The 16,720-nt window shown below is 36.8% G+C and overlaps 1 protein-coding gene across 1 annotated transcript in view; it reads left to right on the top strand.

The window, feature by feature from the left end:
* The window catches only part of FRY (FRY microtubule binding protein), a 322,040-nt gene that overhangs the window by 77,742 nt on the left and 227,578 nt on the right, over positions 1 to 16,720 (top strand). The window lies entirely within an intron of this gene.

Raw genomic sequence — 16,720 nt, 5'->3', positions numbered from 1 at the left:
AGTAATACTTCCCACTAAATGCAGCATCTGAAGTTAAATAGAACCTTTTGGCTTGACTGTTTTGATTGGCTCTAAGAAGTTGGCTCTGTTGCTAAGTAATGAACTGTATTGAAGAACTGAAGGTCATTAAATCAAAAAGTCAAGGTACTCTAATTTTGAATAGCTTTGGGGGAATTGGATGATTTCTCTCCAAGAGCAAGAAATGGGTTGTATGGCCAATTTAAAACAGGTTTGATTCGAAACAAAGGGTCTGCTTGCCATCTAATGCAGATTTTGCCATGCTTACTTATCTGATCTTCCTCTCCTGGAGCCAATCTTTTCCTTTGCTAAAGAATTACACCTCTTTGTTCCTTGGCTGGGATAATAAAGACATTCAGAATTTAACTAGGGCAAATTATGTTTTTCTTGTGCCGTGTGCACATAAGTATGCAATCAGTACATTCTGGTGATAGTCATTATGAAGATTCTGCCTATAAATCTTCTTTTTCAGCTAATACAAAAAAAGACCCTAAATACTTATGGTTCTTGGCACTTCAACAGAATTAGGAATACTTAACCCTATGTGCTAACCAGATCCTGATCAGAAATGGTACTTTCTTCTTTCATTCCTGGGTCTGGTTTAGTCTAGTTTAGTTGGTGGTAATTGTAGTATCTATATGATTATGTTGTAGAAGACATGATTCTAGTAGGTTTTACATCTCTACTATGTGTCTTCCCGTAAATTGACAACATACTAAGGTGGCCTTTAAAAAACGTAGCATGTATAATGCACAGTTAACTTTATCCCACAATATCCCAATTATTGGCATCAAATAAATTGTTCAACCTGTAGATATATTTTTTGTCAAAGGTATATACAGAAGTCTTGGAAAAGAAAAAAAAATCTATGTCAATGATGAGTATCTTCAAATGAACTTTATCACAGATTTCAGGAGGCTAATTGCATTGAATCTTGGAATGCTATAAACCCTTTTCAGTTCAACTCAGAATAATGCAAAAGGGATGGTTTAACTAACCACATTGAAAAAACAAAGTGGATGAAAAATTCAGGGACAAGCTAAATACCTAATTCATCTGTCCTTATATCATTATATGCCCAATCACTGTCTAATTATAGTTAGCTGATTCTGGAATTGGAAGGAAGTAATAGGATAAGTTTGCATTTGAGAAACTTTGAAGCATTTTCAGTGATAGCAACTGTTCAGATTCAAGAAATATTTATTGCTGTAACACCAGTGTTCTTCCCAGGATGTTATTTTTTTTCCACCAGACCTATGATTTCATTAAGGGATTCCAATGAGAAAAATATCAAAGGTGTCTGTAACTCTAGGTGAATTTTTAAGCTTACTAAAGCTTTAAAACTTTTAATGCATTTTTAAAGTTTAAAATTGCATTGAGATTTTGGGGATACCCTACATATGGCTTAAGTTTAATAAGCTTTAAAACTGCTTAAAGGTTTTTGGGACACTTTTGTGTGTATTTGTTATAGGCCTCTTGGGTAATCTGGTGAAACCTATGGGCCCTTCTCAGAATAATGTTTTTAAATAGATAAAATAAAATAGGTAGGATTATAAAGAAAACCAATTATATTGAATTATAGTTTATCAACATATTTTTTAAATCAAATCAATGGACTTTAGGTTAGCAACCTCAGTCTTAGAGAGTCTATTGGATCACGGGAAGATTAAGAGACTTGGTCAGGGTCATACAACCAGTAAGTAAATAAGATGGGAGTTGAATGCAGGTCTTCCTGACTCCCAGACCTCCTGTCAGTCATTATGCCACATTGCATCTTTGTGATTCTCTAAAGTTATGGATTGTAGAATCATGTGATTTTAAATTTTTTTAACTAATTTTTTATTATTTTTTAAACCTTTACCTTCCGTCTGAGAATCAATACTGTGTATTGGTTCTAAGGCAGAAGAGTGGTAAGGGCTAGGCAATAGGGGTTAAGTGACTTGCCCAGGGTCACACAGCTAGGAAGTGTCTGAGGGAAGATTTGAACCCAGGACCTCCGATCTCTGGGCCTAGCTCTCAATCCACTGAGCCACCTAGCTGCTCCGAATCATGTGATTTTGGAAAAATTAGAAAGAAGGAAAGTATGGAAAAAGGAAGGAAGGAGGGAAAGAAAGAATGAAAAAAGGAAGGAAGGAAGCATAGTAGAGTGGGACAGTATAGTTGGATGTTTGCTTTACAATCTTTTCATTTAACTTGCCTTCTAATTACCTTTTAATTATTTTCATTCTATAAATTCCTAGTCTTAAGTTCCTTCTCTGGAAGGGAGGGGGACTAAAGAAATGTCACTCTTTTTTTCTCTCTCTTCTTTTATCATTATCCTATTATGTCTTTCTTTTATTTCCCTCTTAGCATCCTGGAAATAGTTCTAGAAGATATCTTACAAGTAATCTAATCACTTTTTATTCCCAACATAACTATTTTTTGTCTTTGTTGTTATGTTTAACACAAAGTTTAAAAATTATTTTGCTGGGGTTTTTTTCAACATAAATACTAACCCAAGCATCTAGAGAAATGAGGGGGGAAAACCAGACAGGCCATCCTTACCACCTCCCAGACACCTTAGTTCAGATGGATATCTAAACTTATTTTTTTTTATTATGTTAAAGCTTACACTTCTCTGATCCAATTGTATTTCTCATAAATACCAAAGGTTGACCCTGTCATTTGCATTTCCTTGTGTCTCTTTGTCCTTGGTCAGAGGACCAGGATAATTCTGCAAGCCACATGGAAGAAATTAACTCTAGAGAGATTATCTTATATGATCCTCAGAATAACCTTGGGGTATAGGTTCTGTTATTATTCCCATTTTGCAATTGAGGAAACTTGAAGTTGACCGAGGTCAAGTGACTTGCCCAGAGTTGCCCAGCCAAAAAGTATCTGACCATAGATACTTAGTAAAGGTTAGAAACCCAGTTTTATACCCTCTTTTCACCACAGCTGCACATACCCTCACCTCCAGCCCATTCTTAGAAAGTCTTCACTCTCCAATTAGTACATATTAATGAGCCATTTATAGGTTTCACAAGTATACTTTCAAGGGCAAAATTACTATGAACTTAGGATTTTTTAAATATGCCTCATCAGATCATAAGTCTAACATAATGACTTTGATGGTTACATGTGCATTAGTTTTCCTCACATTTTTATATGACTTTGTCAACCTTTTTAATGAATTCTAAATTATCTTCCTTTGATTCCATCTTTTATACATGTCTTAAAATCTGAGTTGGTGGATGAATTCCCTGTGCAGCCACATCAGTCTCCTTAAAAAATGCCTCCTTTTCTTCTTCAGAGAAATAAGTTGCATGGGTTGGAAATCATCAGAATTTTTGTCTCTATGAATTCCACACTATTTAATAACAACTTCCCCTATAGAATCTTAGGTGGTGGCTTCTTTGAAATCTGCTTTTATAGCACAGTGCCTGGCACATAGTGAAGTAGTAAAATCCCTTTCTCCCCATCTTTATGCATTTCATCTTCAGCAATGAAATCCTTTTTATTAGTCAGAATTCGATCCAGAATAGCCCTTTCCCCCATCTCTTCCCCCATCTTCTGAAGGGTCTATTTCTCTGCAGGGCATAGTAGGACAATAACTTATCTTCTGCTTTGTTTTGGCAGAGAGACCTCTAACAGATGCTTTGATAGTTGCAATTTACTCATCTCTATTGTTAGAGAACAAGCTTGGCTAACTTTGGAGAAAGTCATTACTAGGTTGCTGGGAGTGATGAATTTTTCAGCTACAGTTAACTCTCAAAGGCCATGTACTAAGTATAGAAGGGTTGTGCTCTGCTCCAGTGAAAGGCATACTCATTCTGACATAAATTATTTCTGTGTACAAGAAAAATAGAAGTCCATGTTATTTAAATGACCTGATCTGGCAGCACAGAAAAATCATCAATCAACTCAAATTTTAAAGACACGTATAGAATATAGAAATGAAGGCAGGTGACTTAGAATTAATGCAAAAGACTGTCACGGTTCAATAACAATATAAGGGAGGCCTAAATATTTACAAATTCTTGTTGTATTGAAGTGTGTGCACACAGCTTTGTTTAAAAAAAAAAAGAATTGGGGGGGCAGCTGGGTGGCTCAGTGGATTGAGAGCCAGGCATAGAGACAGGAGTTCCTTGGTTCAAATCTGGCCTCAGACACTTCCCAGCTGTGTGACCCTGAGCAAATCACTTAAACCCCCATTTCCTAGCTCTTACCACTCTTCTGCCTTAGAACCAATACACAGTATTGATTCTCAGACAGAAGGCAAAGGTTAAAAAAAAAAGAATTGTTCATATTGGTATGGCTTATTTGGATGGGATATTATTATTTTCATTCAATACTTTTTAAATGGACATCAAAATGGTATCTTTGGAAGGTATACAATGTATAGCCCTTAGGCTCTCTTTCTGATATTCATTTATATCCTCTTTCTGGTCAAGTAGTCCATAACATTCTCTCATTGAAATAAAAAAATAATAATTATAGTTTCTGCAGTGCAAGGCATCTAGATACTGTCATTTCCACATCTTCTATCTGATTTAACTTCCTCCATGACCCTTTAAGGTATTAAGGCTGTATTCAAATGCATTTACATTGCTGGGTTATTCTTCACTCCTGTGTTCAATTTCAGATTTTCTATTCTGCTCTGTTTCTTTCATCAGGAAAACTCGCAAGTCCTCTATTCCATTAATTTTCCATTTTCTCCTATAAAATTATGCTCAGATTTAAAGGGTAAGTTATTCTTAGTTATAAGCCTTTATCTACTGCCTTTTAGAATATTTTAGTGTAAGATTTCTTCTTTTTTATGGTGGTAGATCCTGACAGTGCTTCACTGGTAACTTGATGTCTTTCTTTCTGGTACCTTGCAATTTTTTTTTCCTAGAAGCTCTAAATTTTTGCTGGGAGTTTACATTCTGGGCTTCCTTTCAAGAGATAACCAACGAATTATTTCTATTTTCACTTTGTCCTCCTTTCTATGCAATCTGCAGTTTTCATATGTGATTTCTTGAAATACAGAATCCCACCTTTTTTTTTAAACCCTTGTACTTCGGTGTATTGTCTCATAGGTGGAAGAGTGGTAAGGGTGGGCAATGGGGGTCAAGTGACTTGCCCAGGGTCACACATCTGGGAAGTGGCTGAGGCCGGGTTTGAACCTAGGACCTCCTGTCTCTAGGCCTGACTCTCACTCCACTGAGCTACCCAGCTGCCCCCAATCCCACCTTTTTTGAAGGGTCAGTTTTTAGGTAATCCAGGGATTCATAGATTATCTCTCCTTGACTCATTTAACATGACAGTTGTTCAGTTAGTCAACAAACATTTATTAAATGCTTACTATGTGCCAGGCTCAAGAGATATTAGGACTGGAAATATAGATCTGAGAATTATCTGCATAAAGGTGAAAATCAGACCTGTTAGTTAACGAGATTGCCGAATAAGGAAGTAATAGATGGGAAAGAGAAGAGTACCTAAGAGCCTTGGGAAATACCCACAATTGGTAAACATAACCAGGATGGATATCTAGTAAAGGAAATTAAGGAATAGTTGGGTATATAAAAGGAAAAAACTGTTACAAAAACCTAGAAAAAAAAGAGCATCTATGAGATAAGGGTGATAATAGTATAAAAGACAGTAGAATGGTCAAGGATGATAAAGATTGGGGAAAAGGCCACTAAATTTGTCAACTAGGAGATCATTAATGACTTTGTAGAGAGAAGTTTCAGTTATTGATAAAAGTCAGAAGTCAATTTGCAAAGAATTGAGGAAAGGAAGAAGAGGCTCCAATTTAGCTGACCTTCTCAAGGAGTTTTGCCATAAATGGGAGGCAAGATATATGTATAAAGCTAATTATAGGCAGGACAATAATTACATGAGATTTTTGTTAACTTCCTTGTATGTATGGCTGCCTTCACATTTCTGTCAGATGCTGTTGTCCTTATCACCAGTCATAACATCCAACAGGATGGAGACAAATTTGCATTGTTACCTTGTAGCTTATCAGCTTCTCATTTTCTTGAAGATTGTTTCCATTTTACTCCCTAGAGTGACATCGGACATTTTTTTCTTGATATTTCCTGGTAGAAACAGATATGGGTATTTGTGGATATTTTTTACTTCTCCAATGTTACTTTATGTCAAATAAAAGCAAATAAACCAAATTTAAAAAAGAATTAAAAAAACAATTCCTTTTGTGTTTCTTCCAACAAGTTACTCTTTAGCATTAAATTATTGGGTCCAATCAAAAAGAAGGGTTTTCTTTTGTCATAATATAGTTTCCTAATGTTCTATGAAACTATCAGATTAGACCATGAACTGGTTATTCAATCATTATTATAAAATACACATCACAAATGCATTAAATACCCCATTCATTTTGAATGCATGAGAATGTTCTTATCAGGGGTCTGGTATTTGCAGAGCTTAGGAGCTATTTGACATTTGCTTGGCTGTTTTCATCACCACCCCACTATTAAATTAAAAGGTCTCTTATAAGCTGCATGTTAATAGCCAAAGTCAGTTAAACTGTTAGATTTTTTGAAGGATACAGGCAATTGCTGTTTTTATAGCTTTCATTTTTTTAATTTTGTATAACTTTCTAATTATACTTAGATGCTTCCAAGAAACTGAAATTAAAGCTTTAATTAATGCCAACAGGAATGTGTGTAGCCTTAGGAAAGGTACTTAGAACTTAATTTCAGCTCTTGAGAAATATAAAAGATGGCACACAGTTCAGTCTCATCTGATTTGGATAGCAGTGATGTTTAAAAATTCTCGATGAAATCATGTTGGTATGGGTTGGTTGGTTTGGGAAAGTTGTTTTAATGCAATTCTGTGTTTTCTTAAAGGGCACCAAAAAGGCTTTGTCAGCAGTATTTGCAGCATTCTTTCTTTTTCTCATATATTTTCATAAGAGCAGTGATGTTATCTAGTAGCAAGGACCAAAGAGGGGCAGATCTTACAGAAAACAAGAGGGCTGTGGCTCTCTTTTCCCAAGAATGTGTGTCCCAAGATCAGCTAAGGTTGTAAACTTCATGGAATCCTCTGTTTAGAGTTGGAAATAACCTTGAAAGCTCACTATATACTCCCCAAAACCTCACCTAAAATGCTCACTACAAAAATAGTACTACTATATCTTTACTATATTCCCTTTCCATGGCCTCTATGCAATGTGAAGGTGACCTTAGATTCTCAATGGCCAGACAAGTGAAATGCAAGCTCTGACAGGTCCTCCAGGGCCAGAAAAGTTTTCAGCATGTGTGTCATCCTAATGACCACCCTAGCTAATGAAGAGGCTAATCACCAAAAAGTTGGTCTAAAATCTTGAATTTGGGTGTGGGGAGACCATAGCAATTCATGAAAATTTTCTGTTAAAGTGTAGAGGTTTTACAATCAGTATTCATGAGAAGGGATGTGTCTACTAGTGATGCGTTGGATACTTAAATATCGATGCTGATAATGTCCCACTTAGGTTATCTAAATGGTCATATTGTTGGCAGGGAAGGCCTTTGCCTTCTCTTCCTTCCTGTTTCCACCTGGTTTTGTGGAATTTTACTGTTTCCCAACAATTATAGAGATATGCCTCATTCTTCAGGTATCAAGTTTGCAAAGTTCCGCAGATGTTTGGGGCTGAAAATCCTCTTGTGTTTTCCATATTCTTACAATTGTGGAAGCAATGACAGAAGGGTTCCGTATTTTCTCCCTCCCCTCTTGATGTGAGAAACTTCATTTTTAAACTAACCTCCACTTCAGCATAAAGAAAGCTGATACACCTAACCACCAAATCTTTTCTAAGGTCAGCCAGAGCCACTCACTAACAGTTAGCAAATCTTTGTTCTCCCTCCCCAAATACAATAAATTTCCCAGAGACAGTTTATGATGCCAACTACCTGACTCTCATTATTTCTTTTTTTTAACAACCCTTACCTTCCAATTTAGAATCAATACAGATACAAGAGTATTGATTCTAAGGCAGAAGAATGGACTAGGGACATACTAGGAATACACATCTAGGAAAGTGTCAGAGGGCAGATTTGAACCCAAGAACTCCTGACTTCAGACCTTGTACTCTATCTACTATGCTGGCCCTCTCATTGTTTCTTACTTTTTTCCTGGTTAAAAATTACTTGTCTTTAGAACTCACTGGCTAACTGGAGATCTCTTGATAAATTAATCTATCTCTGCCATTACTTATAATAACAATAAAGGTTTTCTATTCTTACCTTTACTTTCACCAAGACACAGTGAAACTGGTTGACTAAATGACATAGCATTTACCAAACATCTATTCTACACCAAAAAGTAGGCAACCATTAGGTAAATACAAGTGAACAGTTCTTTCAAGGCTTAAGAAGAGTTGCTAAACCACTGGCATAATTAAATCCTAAATCAAGGCATTATTTAGTTTCTAACAGGTACTATGTCATTCGATTTTTGGACACAGAATTTTACAAGAGGTTGTTGGGGAGAAATATTACAATATACATAATTGTGATGTATTAAATTGAGAAATTTATTGCATTACTGACATGTGAACCATTCAAATTAGCATTCTAGCTTATTTTGAAAATTAGCCTAATCTCCCCACTTCTCTGTAGGAGTGAAAGGGGGTTATAGATATGGAATAGTACGTATACAATCAGACTTACTTGATCTGTTTGTTGGACTTTTTCTAAATGGCTTCTTTTTCTTTTTTTCTTCTTTGTTACAGGGGAATTCCCTGCTGTATGAGGCAGGGACATATTTGAAATTGAAGGAAATAAAAAAATTACAGAAATCAATACCATTTTCACAAAGTCGGTTTAGATAACACTATAATTTTATTTTGAAAATTCTCATTTGTAATATTCCATAGAGATTATTTAATCATCTTAATTTATTAGAAAAACTCTATAGGAATTTGACCAAGGAAAGGGAAACTATATTTGCCCTTACAAATAAGTATGAAAGTTTGCTTTTGTGACACACTGGATACTTCAGTGATTATGTGATTTCTTGGGGGTAGAATAAAGGTACCTCTTCCAGTGTTAGACATTACTATATACATCTTGCCCTCTTTATCATTTGTAATTCTTACCTTCATCCTCTCACAAATTAGGACCTGCCCTAAGTACTGGTGGTGGTTAAATATTTGGTGGATACAAGTGAACCACTAAGACTTTCTGTCTTCACTTTTGCCACCAGACTAGCCTACCTCCTTTTCTGGACAGAGAAATCCAGATAGTCCTTCTCTTATGCAAGTCAATGCTGGGCATATACTGCGGCCCATTCCTACCCTCTATACATCCTTTCATTGTCCTTTGGATCATCTAAAATTCTTATGTGATGGTAATGAAGCATTATTTCAAATTTATTATATTTATAAATGTCTCCAAACATTGCATAAATTACTGAAATCCTGTTTTATTAATAAAGAGCCTTCTAGGTAAATATGATATACTTGTGATTGCTTTTTTTTAAATTCACTATAAAAACTTCTTCTGTGATAAATGACTTATTCATTAAGGATTGATTAAATTTCAAAATGGCCATCTTCTAATAAAGACATCATTTATATGTTGTCTGGTTGTCTGCATCACTGTAGGTACTATTGTATTCTTCCTAAGTTGTATAGATGACTATATCATAAACTTTTTAGATAAAATTATAGTGTATGGTGAAATTGTTTAAAAAACAAAGTAGAAATCAGTGTCTTTCCTCTACCTTTTTAGGTATGTGTGGACACAAAGAACTTTTAGAATTTTTATTTTCTTAAGGGGAAGGTGGGCAGAGATTTGAACTTCCCAAGGTGTGAAAAACACAACTAAGACCTGGACTTTTCCTATGAAAATACAGAAAACCTCTACAGTATTCCAGCAAGAGAACATAGTTTCTTTTATTTGATGGCCTCAAACAGCAGTCCTCTTTCATTGGCCAGCAGGGAGGAGATCAGCCTCAGAGAAAAGCCCACTGTGTAGGCTAAGCACTAAATCTGGGCTTCCCACGTAGAAGTCAAGAAGTCTGCCACCCAGTCCTTCCTGATTGCATGGGGGTTAGCAGGGAGTGTGAGGAATAAGCACAGGACCTATTTATTACTCCACAATCAGTGTAAAACTAGTATAGGACACTTCACTTTGGTTGTCCATATCATCTTTTGAAAATGAAATATCTCAAGTTTACCTTGAGAAGAGCAATAAATTCTGATACTTGACACTATAGTTTGGTGGAAGTTCTACAGGGCTTGTTATTTGCTTTTCTGGTCTGCATTTTCTTGAGTTTGATAACACAATATGTATTGATGTTTATGTTTAGCTAGGCATACACTCAGTGACATTGTTTAATGTTTGTCCCTAAAATGAGATAATTTCTCTTTTTTCTCAAATCTTCCCCTCAAAATGTCTCAACCAAAAGAGACTTCTCTCTCTGTCTGGAACATGCCTCCAGTTACCTCTTCCCTAACTTTGCTTGTGATCATCCTTATGCTTGGAATGCCCGCTAGCTCCATCTCTTCTTGCTGATTGGTTCTTAAATGCTACCTTTACTAGGAAGGCTGATACTCCAAGATACTCATCAGTTAGTTGATTAATTAGCATTTAGTCCATCAGTCAATGAACATTTATTGTTTATATAGTGCTGACTATCTTCCAGGCCATGAAAGGCTTCTTGCAGGATTTGGGATTTTAGCAGAGATTTGAAGAAAGCCAGGAAAGATGAAGAAATAGAAAACTGCAGGCATGACTGACAGACAGTGAAAATGCCTCAAGTCAGGAGTGTCACAGGCAGGGACTAACAAGGAGGATCCAATGTCACCAGATCACAGAATCCTTGGAGAAAGGGGAAGGAAATAAGGTGTAAGAAGAATGGAAAAATAGGAAAGGCCATGTTATGAAGGACTTCTAAAGCCAAACAGAAGGGGGCGGCTATGTTGCTCAGTGGATAGAGAGCCAAGCATAGAAATGGGAAGTCCTAGATTCAAATCTGCCCTCAGACACTTCCTAGCTATATGATAGGGGACAAGTTACTTAACCTCCATGCCTAGCCATTACTGCTCTTCTGCCTTGGAATCAATACACCATATTGATTCTGAGATGGAATGTGAGAGGTTGTTTTTTTTTTAAAGCCAAATAGAAGATTTTATATTTGATCCTGGAAGTAATAGGGAGCCACTGAAGTTCATTGACAGAAGAGTGGCATGGTCACACCTGCACTTTAAGAGGATCATTTTGACAGATGAGCAGAGGATAAGCTAAAATGAGGAATGGTTTAAGGTCAGGAGACCTATCAGAAGGCTAATAGTCTAGGCATGAGGTGTTGAGGGCCTGTACCATGGTGGCATCAATGTCAAAGGAGAAAAAGGGACTTAGAAAACAGTTACAAATGACAGGACTGAGCAAAATACTGGATTTTGGCAGTGGAGAGTGAAAGAGTGAGAAGTCAAGAATGACACATAGTTGTGAGCCTGAGTGTCTGGAAGGATAATGATGCCCTTGTCAGTAATAATAAACTGCAAAAGAGAGAGGGCTTTGAAAGGAAAGATAATGGTTTCAGTTTTAGGTTTGCTGAGTTTAAAATGTCTACTGGTTATCCAGTGTGAGATATCTAACATGCAGTTAGAGATGAGGGACTGGAGATCAGGAGAGGCTAAATATGAAAATCATTAGTATGTATGTGAATTGAATCCATGAAATCTGATGAAATCAGCAAGTGAGATAGTATAGAAGCAGAATAGAAAAGGACCCAAGACAAGCCTTGAAGGACACCCACGAGTTGCAGGTATGACTGGGATGAAGATCCAGCAAAGGGGGCAGAGAAGCAACCAGAAGGTAGAAAACTTAGGAAAACCTGGAGAGAGAATATCAAAGTGAAGAAAGCAATCAATGTCACAGGCTATAAGAGGTCAAAAAGAATAAAAGCTGAGAAAATTAGATACATTCGTTACAATATCACTGATAACTTTGGAGAGAACAATTTCAAATGGATGATGAGGTTGCAAAACAGACTGCATGCAGATTGTTAAAAAAAGAATGAAAAATGAAGTGGAGGAGCCCTTTGTAGGTGGCAATTTTCTTGTGGAAATTAGCCAGAAAAGACTGGGGGCAAAATGCATGTGAGGACTTTTTGAATACAGGGAAGATATTAGAATGTTTGTAAGCAATATGGAAGCAACCAATAAATATGGAGAGATTGATATATGATATATTAATATCATGGTGATGGCAGAATTTCAGAGGAGACAATCTGCTGGTGAAGATGGGATAGAATGAAATCACTTGTACATCGAGAATGGTTTGCCTTGGCAAGGAAAAAGCTACATCTTCATATGAAACAAGTTTTGAAGTAGGAATAGTCATAGAAAGCATATAAGTGATGTGAGATGAAAGGAAAGGAGAAGAGATAGCTCATGTTAAATGGGGTAATCGAAGGCAGCAGTTTGGCAGGGCAATATTTTTGCTAGGATAAAGAGGCAAGAACTTCAAGAAAAGAATGTAAAATTGAACTGGTTTACTAAGAGGTAAAGAAAGGGAAGGAGAGTTTTACAAGTGCAAGAGAGATGGCCTGGGAAATAACTGAGGGGTGAGGGGATTGGAGATCTCAGTGAAGACAACATCTAGGATTGGCAGTTGCAAGCCAAGGAATAACAACAGATTATAACATAAAAGAATTTCAGAGATCGTGAACGTGGCTATGGAAAACTTGAGGGTGATGACATCAAAGTTGTGGCTATGTCTTTGTGTATCTGTAGAGGAATGGAGGCGTAGATCATGGGAAATAAGTTGAAGAACTGAGAGATCAGGATATTTATGGGAAGACTATTGTGTTTGCTTACGTCCCATAATATGTGGGCAAGTATTGGGGTGAAGAGAAAGACTGAACTCAGTGAGGAAAAAGGAATGTTTCCTGGAGGTCAATAGACAATAGCCCCCAGAATCTTGATTGGATAGCAAATACAGATTGTATGAACCTCAAAGAATAAGAGATTACTGAGTGTTAGTGGGAGAAGAAGTTGCAAGTGGCAGTGGGAAGCAAGCAATATTCCAACTGTCCTGCCATGATTAACGAGTCTTGGGTTTGAGAGGAAAAGTGCAACCAGTGCTAGAAAGACGAACCAAGGAAGCAGTGTTGTTAGTAGGAAGTTGGATGTCAGAGAATGCAGGATGAAGGGAGCAAGAAAAGGAAAGGATTAAGATTAAAGTCAATTTGTAACCCATGGAAGAGACATTACCAGGAGCAGGGTTGGGTTGCTTTGTTTATTCAGTGTTGACTGTGTACTAGGCTTTCTTCTAAGGAAAGCCAAAAATAATTCCTGCCCTCAAAGAGCTCATCATTAATAGGGGCACTAACATATTGTATATGAGTCAATATAAGAGGTAAATACAGAATAAATAGAAAATAATCTTAATGGAAATGGCTCTGGTAACCAGAGAGAATCAAGAAAGATCCTATTATGTACCTTTTACATTTTAGTTTGTATTATTTTTTTAAATTTATGGTTGTTTTTTCTCTGAAACAGTTTCCCTCACAGAGCAATTTCTTCTTTCTAAAGAAGCACTTTCAAGTCTTTTCTGGTTTTCTTCTATCTAATTCTCCCCGAAACTTCTAACCTAGACCAAGTCCCTGGAGCCATCTTCTTTTTTCTGAGCTAAATTAGATCCCTGGATCCAGAAGGACCCCTGGATTTGGAAGCTGGCTTTATAGTCAGGCAGGCAGTAGTGATAATCACCCTCAACTTTTTTCCAGTTAAGCTCCTGTCAGACAGAGAGTGGGTGAATGATTCAGAAACTTTTTTAAGACCGGAATTAATTTGCTGTACAACTAATATAGGCTAATTACAGTTAAGCAGACTTTTTCACAAGATTCAGTTACAAAAGAATAACTTGGTAGTGAGCCACAAGCAGTTGGTTGGCTCTGGTGCTCTAGTGAAAGAACACCGAGATTAATAATAAAATCCGTCTGGCATGTTGGGGGCCATTTACACAAAGCTAGAGTGCTAGGCATTTTTAGCTTATCAATAGGGACAAAAATGTCAAGTGGTTAACTTGCCAGGATAGTTGATAACAACAGACTTCATGTGCCTGACAGACATCGCAATTTTTGTGATGTCTTTGAACTTAATTGTTTCAAGTATATTCTTCTGAAGACTTTTGGGCTCTGTGCCTTTCTTGAAAACAAATCTCAATGACAAGTAGATGCTGCTGAAGCAGGTTTTCTATAGAATAGTACATTTGTTCAGGCCCTAAAGGGATGGGATTTGAACCCTGCATCCATATTTTATTCTTTAAATTTCCTTCCAGACACCTACAGCCTCAGTCATTTCCTTTGGATTTTAACTTCTTTTTTCATGCCCAAATCTACTTTAATGGATGGAAGTTGCAGGTCAAGGTGATGAGTTGTTTTTTAAAAAATATGGAACAATTTGGGTTAATGAGTAATTAATAGAAAAAGGGATTATTTCATGGAGGACTTCACGTAAAAAAGGAAAAAAATCAGTGACTGCAGTCAGAGAACCTGAGTTCAGAGCTAACATTTGATCCTTACTCCTTTGGTAACCATGGATAAGTCATTTAACCTCCCTGGGCCTCAGTTTCCTTATCTGTAAAATCAAGAGGTTGAACTAGACAACCTCTGAGGGCCCTTCCAGCTGTGAAACTATAAACTCAATAATTTACTCCGTCTAAGCAAGTAATTTAGCTCCTGAACTCCACCTTTGTGTACAATTTAACTTATTCATATGAATAATATGTAGTGGAGAAAGTGAGAAGTGGAATATATTGCCTCCCTGAGTAGAAATAATATAGCCAACCTACCATATATTCATGATTGTATGTAAGAGTGAACATAAAGTATGTTATTACTCAAAAATCCCTCCGGACCAGTAGCAGGCAATAACTTTTTTGGAGTGGAAAATTTATACAGTGCCCCGCCAGTGTCAACACCATCTTCTACCATTAGTGTTGGTCCCCAGCCTTCTCCTTCCCTGTGGGAAAAAGGACTTAACATTACAGGGGCACGGAGAGGCTCTGTTGGCCACCTTTTGCCCATTATTATACAAAGAAGACCCAATAGAGTAATTATTTTAGGAGGACTTCAGAATTGTGACTCCTTGGCTGGATATCTGAAACCCACAGGCAGCATTTATTCCTGTTAATGAGGGGATTTGGGACATGATGTAAGCCTAGCACCACCTCTATCCACTTCCTTCTTTTGCATAATTGGATGTGAATAGTTTTTAGCATAGTGTTTTAAATGGCTTGGTAAACTGCATAAAATTAATGCAAAGTTTTCCATAAAACTGGGCAGACAGATAGCTTTGAAACTTGTGCCTCCCTGTGCAATCAATAACTTGGCTATTTCTCCTTATGAATTTTTATTCCATCTTTCCACCTCCTCGCTAGCACCTGTCCTGTGGCCATTTTGTCCCAGTGGGTAATAGTTGAGGAACAAATGTTTCCCGGCCCCTTAAGAGCACCAGATTTCCTTTCTTCTGTATTAATAGGTGTTTTAAAAAGAGTATGTATTAGATCTAGTACAGAGAAATTCCTGAAAATTTGAGGGGTGAGCAAGCAAACAAAGCCACCTTGAACATTCCTAAAGAACAAAGATATTTTCTTGGCTGGTCTACACCTGAACAAGGCACATATTCTGTTTTTTGAAGGGCTATCTTTGATCTGTTTGGAGAGAATACAGTATGTCCTGTAGACTATCTACATTAACTGAAGCCCTATACCCTACGAAGGGGAAGGGAATAAGTATTTATATATAATACCCACTATGTGCCAGGGATTTTGCTAAGCCTTTTTTTTACTATTACCTCATTTTATCTTCACAACAACTCATTGGAGATAGGTGCTATATATTATCCCCATTTTACAGATGACAAAACTGAGGTAAACAAAGCGAATGTAGGGGCTGGATTTGAAAAATAATGGTGATAACAATGATAACAATGATGACAAACATTTACATAGCTCTTTCTCAGTGCCAGGCATTGTGCTAAGAACTTTACAATTATTATCTCATTTAATTCTCAAAAGAAACCTGGGGTATTATTAGGTCAGATTTGAACTTAGGTCTTTCTGACTCCAAACCTGTCCCCTTACTGCCTAATGTGGCATGGCATAATTTATATTTGGGCAAATAATTGCCAAGCTAACTTAGGTTGGGCATAAATATCCTTCCTCAAATGAATTTAATACAAATAAGAAATAAATTGCTGTGAAATCTACATTTAAAGAAATAGTCAAGACTAAGTAGAAAAAAAGAATTAGATTTAGGAAAAATAATTGATTAGAAACCTAAATTATGGTTACATAGAATTGGATATAGTCTGGATCAGAGGAGGATCTCCAAAGTATTACTTCACCCAACAAATGCCTGATGTTACCTCCTAATGTAATGGATATTAGCCCTATGCTTGGGCAAAAGTATTATAAAAGAGTCTTTTTCTTGTGCTTTTAGATCTGGGAGACCTGGAGTCCTTTGGTCACTTCTAGGTCCTTTATCTCTGTCTCTGTTTTACTCTCTTGTCTCTTTCTATCTGCCTCTGTTCTGTGTATGTCTGTTTCTCCCTTTCTCTATTTGTCTCTGTCTCTGTCTCTCCTCTTCTCTCTTCCTCTCTATCTCTATCTCTTTTTCTCTTTCTCTCTCCTTTTCTCTTCTCTTTTCTCTCTTCTCTCTTCTCTCTTCTCTCTCTCTCTCTCTCTCTCTCTCTCTCTCTCTCTCTCTCTCTCTCTCTCTC

This window comes from Gracilinanus agilis, chromosome 3 (genome assembly GCF_016433145.1).
Source record: "Gracilinanus agilis isolate LMUSP501 chromosome 3, AgileGrace, whole genome shotgun sequence".
NCBI lineage: Eukaryota > Metazoa > Chordata > Mammalia > Didelphimorphia > Didelphidae > Gracilinanus > Gracilinanus agilis.
The sequence above is the reverse complement of the archived record's forward strand: the minus strand, read 5'-3'. Positions and strand labels throughout refer to the sequence as shown.